The sequence below is a fragment of the Hippopotamus amphibius genome, chromosome 8 (assembly GCF_030028045.1).
Source record: "Hippopotamus amphibius kiboko isolate mHipAmp2 chromosome 8, mHipAmp2.hap2, whole genome shotgun sequence".
NCBI lineage: Eukaryota > Metazoa > Chordata > Mammalia > Artiodactyla > Hippopotamidae > Hippopotamus > Hippopotamus amphibius.
In genome coordinates this window covers 19858728-19871303 of record NC_080193.1, presented here as the reverse complement: position 1 = coordinate 19871303, position 12576 = coordinate 19858728, and the positions used below count along the sequence as shown (strand labels likewise).

Genomic DNA, 12576 nt, shown 5'->3' with positions numbered 1-12576 from the left:
ACCTCAGAGCAGAAGTTCAAAAAAAAATGATATTTTTAAGAGGATTTTACTGTGTGGTCATATTTCTTGCTTTGCACGTCAGGGGGAGAAATTTTTTTTCCCAGGCATGCTTTGCAAACATTACTTCTCATTTGGATGGAGTAGTTTGGGGTAATTGTATTGAGCGTCCACTGATGTGGTGCCGTTTGTGGTGAAAGTGCTCTTCGGAGAGTTGATTGCAGACTTTCAAGTCTGCGTTAGAGCTTTCCACAGTTGCCTTACTTCACGGGAGAAAGGGTCCATCTCTCCAGACTCCAGGACGACAGTGATGCTCTTGGTGACAGTCGCTCACATTCAGTGGCTCTCATCTTACTGTGTGACAGGCACAAATACATGATAGCTGTCCTCTCAGTAGTTCCATGAGATGGCACTGTCATTACCCCCCACTTGTAAAAGAGGAAACAGAAGCACGAAGAAAGTAGTAACATGCTCAGCCTCATTCAGCCAGTAGCGTTGGGACACGTGTGTCATCTTCTGGTTTGGGTCAGGGAAAGAATCTAAGTGGGTTGACATAAGTAGGTTCAGTTCACTGCACTGCAGTCAGTATGTGAGAAAGCGGGGTTCATGAAAAACAGAAGCCCTTTGACCAGACGAGTTTCTTTTTTTCCTGGCACAAACCGGAGCGTCTGAAACCCTGGGTACCTCTGACATCAGTGTGTCTGTAAGGACTTGCGAGGGAAGGATCTGAGCCAAGTGCTGAGTCTGTTGTCTCCTTTTATCTCATCTCACTGAACACCTTTGGTGGAGAGTGTGGATCCCACCATGGGAGGAATACGTAGAGATCAGCTGCTCTTCTCACGTTGTGACCTTAACTGGACTGTCGATGACATCTCTTGTTTCAGTCATTCAGAGCCGGAAAGGCTGGGAGGGCAGCATCGTGGTTCCTCAGGCGTGGTTTTCAGGGTTCCTCTGCATCCTCCAGCCCTTTCTCTTTTGCCTTGGGATCTGAATCACCTTCGTTTTGAAAAGATTTTGTGACTAAAACTCTGAAACTCGGTGACTTGGAAGAATGTTAGAAAACAGCACCTGCGGGAAACAACCAGGGCAGTGACTTCCCCTTAAAGAAGGGGTTGTTTTGCCCGACATAGTGTCCCTGTGTTTTGCTCTGGAGAGAGAAGGCAGCGGCTATGAACTAAATAAACCATGATAGGCTGCAACACTGGAGATTGCTGACGGTGGTGAGCACCAAGGACGACCTCAGATACTGCTTCGCTTGACGTGTACACATTTCCAAAGGGTGGAGAGAATCCCCCCATTTAAAATAACTCAGGAGCAGCCTTAGGCTAAAGAAGACTGATTAATTCATCAGCTCTTACTAGTCTTCCTACATAAAGAGTCTAGAGTGCTGCTTACTTATGTAGGATCACGAATTTCCACTTTGTTACTTGCTGTAGTGGAGCCAAACTATTGATCAGCTTTGTTCAGAAATATGCTACAGAGTTTGGCAGAAACCCGATTTAAAAAAAAAAAGAATTTTAATTACAGTGCTATAGAAGTAGTCAGTGTTTCATTCTAAAGTGAAGACAGTGGAGACTAGATTGACATAGGACAGATAAGCACTGACCTGGGACCCGCGTTCCTTTCTGATCCCTTTGTTCAGAGGCACCGCAGTTCACTGACCGTGTAATGAGTGGATTGTTCTCCCTTTGTTTCACAGAACCATCCCCACATACCTGAGATAGTAAGGTTATTTTGTAGGAAAGAAGGAAGCTGAGGCTCCAAAGTGAAGCAGTTCACCAAGGACACACAGCTAGGCAGCGGAGGAGCCGAGATAAGAACACATGTCTGACTGACTCGTAAGCCTGTTTGCCTGTTTCTGTTCTTTACTGGGAATAAAACTTATTTCTATGTACTTCATAATTATTGTTAATTTAAAAAAAAATTTTTTTTTTCTCCTACCCCATTCCTACCTCTGAGCTAGGTAGGAATGGGGTAGGTGGGGTCAAACAGTATATGAAATGTACTTTCAATTCTGTTGTTACTTTTTTTCTGCCTCAAATATTTATTTTGCTTAGAAAACCCACGAGACCCCAGAATCTGTTCTGCATCTTAAGGCTTTCTCCAGGAATACTGGCAAAGGATTTTGATTTCCTTGAGAAGCTTTCTTCATGAAGAGGGCTGTTTCACTTCCTGTTTGTCATTTGGAAGTCCGATTATTTGTTGAAATGAATCCCTGCCTCCCTGTGAGAGTGGTTTTGTAGAGCATTCTCTTTTTATCACCTTAAAAGGTGATATAGGAATTCTGAAATTAAGAGGGCTGACAGTGAGCAGGACTGGTTGGTCAGAGGTGGAGAGTGATGGTAGCTTCTGTGCCTCATCAGAAACCCTCATCTGCCTTGACTGGCAGGCAGGCGCCACGTTCCCCCGGCAAGAAGCATTTGAACAGTCGGAGGAGCCCCCCGGAACGGAGCTGGCTAAGCCAGGAGCAGAACCCATGTGGGTGCTTCCTTTGTTTTCTGCTCTAGCAGACGTTCTCCCTTCCAGTGAAAATCATGCCTCTAAGTCCCCTTTCCCAAGTGGGATTTTCATTTTAGGCGGGGAGGGGAGTGACAACCAGGGTCAGTTAGGGTCGTGAGAGGTAGAAGTGTTGGAGTTTTCTGGCATCACCTGTGACAGAAAGCCTTATGACACGTCACAGAGTGCCTCATCTTTTAAAAGAGACTGTATTAGATTGCACAATAGCAATTTCATATGGTTCAGCCTACTTTACAGCGTAACGTACCTTTTCTCATGACCGACAGTTTTGAAGGTTGTCGTTATAATTGCCGTTGACGGTTTGCTCCTACATTGTTCCCTGCCTGGTGGCCTGACCGGTTGCATGCTGCTTCCGGTTGGGTTTGTGTGTATGTGTGTGGGTTCAGTACACATAACATAAAATGTACTGTTTTAACCATTTCACAGTGTGCAATTCAGTGGCGTTTAGTACATTTATGAGGTCGTGCTGACATCACCTCTGTCTAGTTCTGGAACGTCTTTATGACCCCGAAAGGAAACTCCACTTAAGCAGCTCCTCTCAGACCCTGGCAACCACTAATCTATTTTTTTATCTCTGTGGATTTTGCTTATTCTGCGTATTTCACATAAACGGCATCATTCACTACGTGTCCTTTTGCGTCTGGCTTCTTTCACTGAGCATAACCGTTTTCAAGGCTCACCCACGTTGTAGCCTGTGTCAGAACTTCATATCTTTTCATGGCCGAGTCGTATTTTATTGAAGGGATGGACCATGTTTCATGTATCCGTTTGATTCAGTGTCTCAGTCTCTCCACTCAGACTGCCACCCATCCCTTCTGAAGCCTCCACCCCTGCCTGGAGCCTCTGTGTCTCATCACCCCTTTTGGTCTTCTGTGGGTTGGGAAATCGTCCTCATTTCCTTAAAAGCAGTCCTAAATCTTGCCACACTGTTGACGCTCACAACCCTCTGTTCTCCTTGTCTTTACTTCCAAACTTCTGAAGTTTGTTTTTTCTTTCTTTCTTTCTTTCTTTCTTTCTCTTTCTTTCTTTCTTTCTTTCTTTCTTTCTTTCTTTCTTTCTTTCTTTCTTTCTTTCTTTCTTTCTTTCTCTCTCTCTCTCTCTCTCTCTCTTTCTCTCTCTCTCTCTCTCTCTCTCTCTCTCTCTCTCTCTTTCTTTTTTGGCTGCATTGGAAATTCTTTGCTGCACATGGGCTTTCTCTAGTTTCAGCAAGCAGGAGGTACTCTTCGTTGTGGTGCGTGGGCTTCTCGGTGCGGTGCCCTCTCGTTGCAGAGCACGGACTCCAGGTGCGCAGGCTTCAGTAGTCGCAGCGCGCAGCCTCAGTGGTTGTGGCGCACGGGCTTAGTTGCTCCGCGGCATGCGGGATCTTCCCAGACCAGGGCTCAAACCCGTGTCCCCTGCATTGGCAGGCAGATTCTTAACCACTGCACCACCAGGGAAGTCCTTTAAAGTTTGTTTCCTGCCTTATTTCTCACTCCCTTTTCCTTCCCTGTGCACTCTGGCGAGGACTCTGGTTTGAGTGGTCGCTTCCCTACGGCTGCACACGCATGGCTCCTTCCACTTTCTGTGGATGGACGGTGGGCACCACCACCCACGCACCCCCCCCCGCCCCCGTGCACTTCCCCTCGCCGATGGAGGCCCATGCCATCTCCTCCCCTCTCGTCTCCAGGTGGCCACGTCCTTTCCGGATCCAGGTTGTAGCCTCCTCGGCTCTCTGCGTGACGCTCGGAGCCCGGTATGTGGTGGGCTCAGGCTCTCTTTCCACACACGCAGAGGCAGTAGGGCTCCTAGGGCAGGACATGCGGGTTTAATGAGTGAGTGAATGAACGGGTGACGAAATGAGCGTCTCATCTTTAGCCAGGCCCTCAGGTCCTGTTGTACCGAGTAAGTTGCGGAGACTGTGTGACTTGCTCTTTCTTCTTTCTCACACAAGTCCATTACTTCCAGTTTCATGGCTTCATTGCAGAGAGTTGTGGTTGCCAAAAGCCCACCAGCACACGCGCAGGACATTTGCTCCGTGTGGCTGGCAAACGCATACAGTGAATTAGGCAGCCTAACATGGTTTTGAGCTTAATGGAAACCATGCAGAGTGTTATTTCTTTTCATAGAGAATACCAAAAATAATCAGAATGATGTGAGTTCTTCTATAGAAACAGTCACCTCAGGGAGTCAGTTTTGAAATATCTGATTTATCATTCCCAAACCTCACATGTATTCTCCTCTAGGAGGGTTGCAGATACACTGAACTGTCACTATGGGAACAGTGCCGATATTCCCCTGGTGATTTCAAAATGAGGTCACCGTTGGCTTGTGGAAACTGGACAGATATTAGATGACTCAATAACGTTCTTCCTGACAGAGGTGATAACAGATGCAGTACACAAAACACTGGGGTTACCATCTGAATTGATCCATGAATCTTTGCTTGCCTTTTAAATAGGCCTGCATTCCCAGACCTGAATGTTCAGAAAGCGAACGCTATTTTTAGCTCATCATGTTTTATTTTGGAAAAGTATTAGTCGTTGGCCATCAGATTTTAATCTGGGCTTGGGGTGGGAGGAGCTTCTGGGCAAGTAGGGCTGAGTGAGGCTGGATCACAGAATCTCTCTCCCTCAGTACCTAATGAAATGAGCACACTTTTTTGACTATTAAAAACGACTCTAGAAACAGTATGGAGGTTCCTTAAAAAACTAAAAATAGAACTACCATATATCCCAGCAGTCCCACCCCTGGGCACATACCCTGAGAAAACCATAATCCAAAAAAGAAACATGTACCATAATGTTTATTGCAGCACTGTTTACAATAGCCAGGACATGGAAGCAACCTAAATGCCCATCAACAGATGAATGGATAAAGAAGATGTGGCACATATATATACAATGGAATATTACTCAGCCATAAAAAGGAATGAAATTGAGATACTTGTAGTGAGGTGGATGGACCTAGAGACTGTCATACAGAGTGAAGTAAGCCAGAACGAGAAAAATAAATACAGTATGCTAACTCATATATATGGAATCTAAAAAAATGGTACTGATGAACCCAGTGATAGGGCAAGACTAAAGATGCAGATGTAGAAAACGGACTTGAGGATACGGGGCAGGGGGTGAAGGGGAAGCTGAGACGAACTGAGAGAGTAGCATTGACATGTATACTCTACCAAATGTAAAATAGATAGCTAGTGGGAAGCTGCTGCATAACACAGGGAGATCAACTCAATGATGGGTGATGACTTAGAGGGGTGGGATAGGGAGGGTGGGAGGGAGTTGCGGGAGGGAGGAGATATGGAGATTTATGTATAAATACAGCTGATTCACTTTGTTGTACAGCAAAAACTGGCACAACAGTGTAAAGCAATTATACTCCAATAAAGAGCTTAAAAAAAACAACAAACAAAAACAAACAAAACGGCTGCAGGAAAATCCAGCAAAACCAACCAACTTCATGCTGTAAAGATTGAAATTGACAACCAAGAAAAGAAACAAAATTGTGGTTTCCCTCTGTTTGAAACTGTGTTCATAGTGGTAAGAAAAGGAAAACAAATAGCAAAATCCCCAGAATTTTCACTCCAATTCTCCCCATCCTGGTGCCCCATGCAGTTTGGAGGAAATTAGATTGAAGAAGTGAGTAGGTAGCCAAGGAAGAATCTTTGAGGCCAGGAGGCCTCTTCTACCACTCAGGATTCTGCCAGAGCAGGAAGAACTGCTAGTGGTCATCTTCCGGAGCTAGTCTAGCTGACAGCGTGGCTTAAGTAAACGGGGGTGGATGGGAATGGGTGGGTTTTTTCCTCAAATGATGATCAGTGCAGAGGTGGGTAGCCACAGTGGGTTCAGCCACTCAAGAACATCCTCAGGGAGCCCTGCCTGCCTCTCTGCTCTGCTGCTGTCCTCAGCAGGTAGTTTTCATCCTCTCAATCCCAATGGCTCTTGTACCTCCAGGCATTGAAGAACTTTCTGGGAGGAAGCGGGGGAAGGACAAGCAGAGGGCTCCTCTTCACGTGGTGTATCTTTTCATTTGGAGAGGACACTTCAGATCTCTGTAATAGTGTCACCTCCAACCATAAATGAGGCTGGGTTCCTCCAGGAAGGGAAGGAAACAGAGGAGGTGAGAGTACACGTTGAAAGAGCCAGCTTGTAATATCTGCCTGAGGCTGAGGCCGAGCACACACTCCTTCGGGAGCAGGGTTACCTCCGTTCCGACGCAGTGGATAAGATGCAGGACACTGAAGAAGCAGGCTCAGGGAGAGACCTCCAGCACAGGTATACATCACCAGAGCGGCACTCTCCCCACCCTTGCCCCGGGGCCTCTGGCTACGCAACTGTATAGACTGCAGTGCCCAGTGTTTCAGTTGTAGCTTGGAGATGAAGATGAAAAGTCTCAGGTAAAGTAGGAAGGGCATAAAGGAAAATTCACTAACGTGAGCAAATAGAAGGTCCAGGTAGAGCTGCCCAGGGTAAGATGAACGGTTGAATACATACTGTACCAAAAGAGGAAAAAAGAAAAGAAAGGAACCTAGGAATCCAAAGAGAGATGAGGGATTCAGGCCATGAGGAAACATTACCCAGAGTAAAATCGTGTTTTGTGTTATATAAAAACTTAAGTGATGTAAATAAAACAACTGTTCAAAGAGAAGATGGTAAAATGACACAAGCTGGACAGAAAGAGGAAAGAGTTAAGGAAACAAAGACCAAAACCACATGGTATCAGAACTGCTGAATACATCAGAAACAGACAGGGACCTAATGACCGTTCCTGAAAATATACAGAGAATTCTTCAGGTCCCCAGGCAGAAAAAAGCAGATTCCTTATAAAAAGGAGAAAAAATAGCCCACAGCAGCCTCATTCAATGCCAGAAAAAGAAACATAATGCACTGTTTCCCAAGTTCTAAGGGACAGAAAAATATGATCAGGAGCATCAGGTGCAGGCAATGATTATTCAGATAAGAAGACAGGTGTTTCTAAACATGAAAGAACTTAGCCGCTGCAGCATCTATGAGTCCTTCTGGAAAGTAGCTACTTGCTAATAAAATTTGGCCAAGCAAGACATGATTCAAAATACAGGACTTATTAGCTCTAGAGAAGCCTGGCAAAGGGACTGTAGGTGAGCACTAAATCCAGGTAAGTAGACAGCTAAGCTAACAGTTTAGGGAATCACAGACGAGGAACAGACTTGTGATTTTTAACTTTCTATTTGGAAATCATTTCAAGCTTTGCGAAAAGTTGTAAAAAGAAAACACAGAATGCTCATGTAGACTAAGGATTTGTTTTTGCCTAACCACAGTGCAGTTGAGGAAGTTGAACACTGTTATGTAATGTACGGGCCCTATTCCTGTTTAGGCAGTTGTCAGTGATTCCTTTCTAGTTTTTGTGGGGTCCCCCCCGCATTCAGGATCCAGTCCAGAATCAGCTCCATTCATCGACTCGGGTCTCTTCAGTTGCCTTTATCTGGAACGGCTCTTCCAGCTTTGTCTTTTATGACTTGACTTTTTTGAAAAGAACAAGCCAGTTATGTTGTATGAAACCCTTCATTGTGGGTTTGTCAGGTGTTTCCTCACCATGGTGTTTAGGCTACTCATTTTCAGCAGGAAGCCTATATAACCGATACCATTTCCTGCAGGAGGCAGGTGGTGTTGCTTTCTCCCATTATTGGTGATGTCAGTTTTGATCATTTAGTGAAGGTAAGCTTAAAACATTTGCAAGACAAAAAAGAAAAAAAAGAAAGGCAAAGGAGAAAAAAGGAAAATATACAGAGAGAATATGACTAACAAAGTTTGCAGTGGTAGAGCTGGAAGCGGAAGCATGCAGATTCCCTCATCTTTTACATCAGGATGATGTTTGATATTATTTAAAATTAAAATTAACTTATGCCTGAGAAAATGATATCAACATCTTATGTTTTCAGAAAAATATATCCTACTTAAAGATTTTACAAAATAAATATATAGTAAGAACCTAGTGGAAGTTCTTAGGAGTACATCTTTGTGGTAAAGAACATTTTTCTGCCCTCAACCTTTCTTTTTTTTTAAGGAAAGATGAATTAAAAAAAATTTATTTATTGGCTGTGTTGGGTCTTCATTGCTGTGCGTGGGCTCTCTCTAGTTGCAGAGAGCAGGGGCTACTCTTTGTTTCGGTGCGTGGGCTTCTTATTGCAGTGGCTTCTCGTGTTGCAGAGCACAGGCTCTAGACATACGGGCTTCAGTAGTTGTGGCACGTCGGCTCAGTAGTTGTGGCTCACGGGCTCTAGAGCGCAGGCTCAGTAGCTGTGGCACACGGGCTTAGTTGCTCCGCGGCACGTGGGATCTTCCCGGACCAGGGATCGAACCCATGTCCCCTGCACTGGCAGGTGGATTCTTAACCACTAAGCCATCAGGGAAACCCCCATTTTCTTTTATTTACTTCCATTTTTCTTTCTCCTGTTAAGTTCAAGTTAAATTAAATTTGCTTTTTCTCCCCTCTGTCCTTCTTTCTCTATATATGTGGTGAAGTCTGTCTGTCTGTGTGTGCGAGGCGAGACAGCTAATGTTAATTGTTTCTTCCCTGAAAGGCCTTGTCCACAGAAATGACTAAATCCTCCTCTTCCTTTTTTTCTATTACCTTCTCCACTTCCAAGAGCAGGAGTCTGTCTGTGTGGGAGGCAAGACTAGAAATCCTCAGACACAGGGGATGGGGATGTGTCTTGTGCTATCAAGGTAGAGCCGCTATTTTGGACCGCAGAACACTTGCTCAGAGAAGAGGCTGAAGTCGCCCACACATGAACCACTTCCCCGGGGAAGTCGGTGAGAAAGGCAGCAGCTGAGCCCCGGCTCACACAGACTAGCTGAGCAGAGACTTCCTTCCCTGCAAGCCCTGGCTCCTCAGTGCCACTGCCGACTCACACCCGCGGAGAGCGCCAGCTTACCGACTTTTGGACACAGTCGTTCACGCAACACATAGTTATTGGGTGCCTACTGTGTGCTGCCCATGTTCCAGAAATGGGGAGACAGCGGTGGACTCAATAGAAAATTGCTCCTCTTCCCTGAAGATTTTTACTGAAGTGGTTTGACTGAGCCTGCAGAGCAGGAGTATGTGTGATGGTTCTGAACTTCAGCAAATCCTTCACTTCACACAAGCTAGTATTTTTCTTTTTTTTTCTTTTTTTTAAAAATAAATTTATTGGCTGCGTTAGGTCTTCGTTGCTGCGCGTGGACTTTCTCTAGTTGTGGAGTATGGGGGCTACTCTTCGCTGCGGTGTGCAGCAGGCTTCTCGGTGCAGTGGCTTCTCTTGCTGTGGAGCATGGGCTCTAGATGCATGGGCTTCGATAGTTGTGGCATATGGGCTCAGTAGTTGTGGCTCACAGGCTCTAGAGTGCAGGCTCAGTAGTTGTGCCACATGGGCTTGGTTGCTCCGCGACATGTGGGATCTTCCTGGACCAGGGCTGAAACCCGTGTCCCCTGCATTGGCAGGCGGATTCTTAACCACTGCACCACCAGGGAAGTCCCTCACCATTGCTTTTCAGCATCATACTGCTAGTCCTTGCTAGTGCAGTAGGAAAACAAAAGGCAACAAAAGGTATACATATTGGGGAGGAAGAAATAAAGCTCTTTGTTCACAAGATCACATGATGTAGAAAATCCAAAAGAATGACAGACTCCTGGAACTAGTAAGTGATTATTGTAAGGTTGCAGGCTACAAGGTTTAATACACAAAAGTCAGTCACTTTCTTACATCCAAGCAATGAACAAGTGGAATTTGAAATTGAAAACACAATACCATTTACGTAAGCACCCCCCCAAAATGAAATACTTAGGTAAAAACCTAACAAACTATGTACCAGATCCATCTGAGGAAAACTACAAAATTTTGGTGAACAAAATCAAAGAACTAAATAAATGGCGAGATATTCCATGTTCAGAGAAAGACTCAATGTTGTCAAGATGTTGCTTCTTCCCAGCATGATCTATAGATTTAACACAATCCCAATCAAAATCCCAGCAAGTAATTTTATGGATATTGACAAACTGATTCTAAAGTTTATAGGGAGAGGCAGAAAGACCCCAAATAACCAACTGAGTATTAAAGAAGAACGAAGTCGAAGGACTGACACTATCCAACTTCCAGACTTAGTATAAAGCTACACTAATCAAATACAGCATACTATTGGCAAAAGAATAGACAAGTGGAACAGAATCAAGAGCTGAGAAACAGACCCACATAAATATAGGCAGCTGGTCTTTGACAAAAGGAGGAAAGGCAGTGGAGCAAAGATCATCTTTTCAGCAAATGGTGCTGGAGCAAGTGGACACCCACATCCAAAAAGTGAATCTAGACACAGATGTTGCACCCTTTTTGAAAATTAAGTCAAAGTGGCTCATAGACCTAAATGTTAAGTGAATAACTATAAAACTTAGAAAATAACATAGGCAAAAACCTAGGTGGCCTTGAGTATGGAGGTGACTTTTTAGATAGAACCCCAAAGACATGATCTGTGAAAGAAAGAATCAATAAACTGAACTTTCTTAAAACTAAAAACTTCTACTCAGGACATCCCTGGTGGCGCAGTGGATAAAGTTCCGTGTTCCCAATGCGGGGGGCCTGGGTTCAATCCCTGATCAGGGAACTAGATCCCACATGCGTGCCACAACTGAGAGTTTGCATGCCACAACTAAGGAGCCCACAGCTAAGACCCAGCTCAACCAAGTAAGTAATAAAATAAATAAATATTAAAAATAAAAACTTCTACTCTGAAAAACATTCAATGTGAAAAGAACGAGAAGACAAGCTGCTGACTGGGAGAAAATTTATGCAAAAGACACATGTAATGAAGGATGGTTAGCCAAAATATACAAAGAACTTGTAAAACTTAGCAATAAGAAAATGAACAGCACAATTAAAAATTGGACAAAAGACCTTAACAGACACCTCACCAAGTAAGACATGTAGATGGCAGGTAAGCGTATGAAAAGGTGCTGAGTATTGTATGTCATTAGGGAATTGTAAATTAACAGTGAGGTAATGCTACACACCTATTAGAATGGCCAGAATCCAAAACTCTGGTAACACCAAATGCTGATGAAGATGTGGAGCAACAGGAACTCTCATTCATTGCTGGTGGGAAGGCAGAATGGTACAGCTGCTTTGGAAGACGGCTCTGCAGTTTCTTACAACACTGAACGTGCTCTTACCATATGATCCAGTTATTGTGCTCCTCGGTATTTACCCAAGTGAACTGAAAATTTATGTCCACACAAAATCCTGTGTGTGGATGTTTATAGCAGACTTACAATTGACAAAAACTTGGAAGCAACCAGCATGTCTTTCAGTGGGTGAGTGGATAAATAAACTGAAGTACATCCAGATGATGGAATATTACTCAGCACCAAAATGAAATGAAAATAGATGGAAGAACTTTAAATGCATATTACAAAGTGAAAGAAGCCAATTTGGAAAAGCTACATGCTGTATGGTTCCAAAGATATGACATTCTGGAAAAGACAAAACTATGGAGACAAAAATATAGTGGTAGTGAGGGGTAAAAGGTGGAGGGAGTGATGAATAGGCAAAGTACCAAGGGTTTTTAGGGCAGTGAAACTATTCTGTACAATACTACAATGGTGTCTTTATCCATTTGTCAAAACCCATAGATATACAACACCAAGAGTGAACCTAATATAAACTATGGAAATTCGGGTGGTAATGATGTGTCATTGATTGTAACAAATGTACCACTCTCCTGTGGGATGTTGATAGTGGGGGAGGCTACAACCAATGTACCACTGATGTACTGCTAATGTCCCACTCTGGTGTGGGATGTTGATAGTGGAAAAGGTTGTACATGTATGGGGACACAAAGTTATGGGAACTCTCTGTTCCTTCCATTTGATTTTGCTATGAAACTGAAACTTCTTTAAAAAATAAAGTGTATTAATTGAAAAAAAAGTATGTAACCATACCCATAATAATGTTAAATGTAAATAAATTAAACACTGATTAAAAGGCAGACATTGGCAGAATGCATTTTTAAAAAACATGATCTAACTGTATGCTGTCTATGAGAAACACAGTTTATTTTTTTAATTTTTTAT

General features: G+C 43.8%; 1 protein-coding gene across 4 annotated transcripts in view; it reads left to right on the top strand.

The window, feature by feature from the left end:
* CLIP1 (CAP-Gly domain containing linker protein 1) overlaps positions 1-12576 on the top strand; it is a 146874-nt gene that overhangs the window by 118504 nt on the left and 15794 nt on the right. The gene's annotated exons all lie outside the window — the stretch shown is intronic.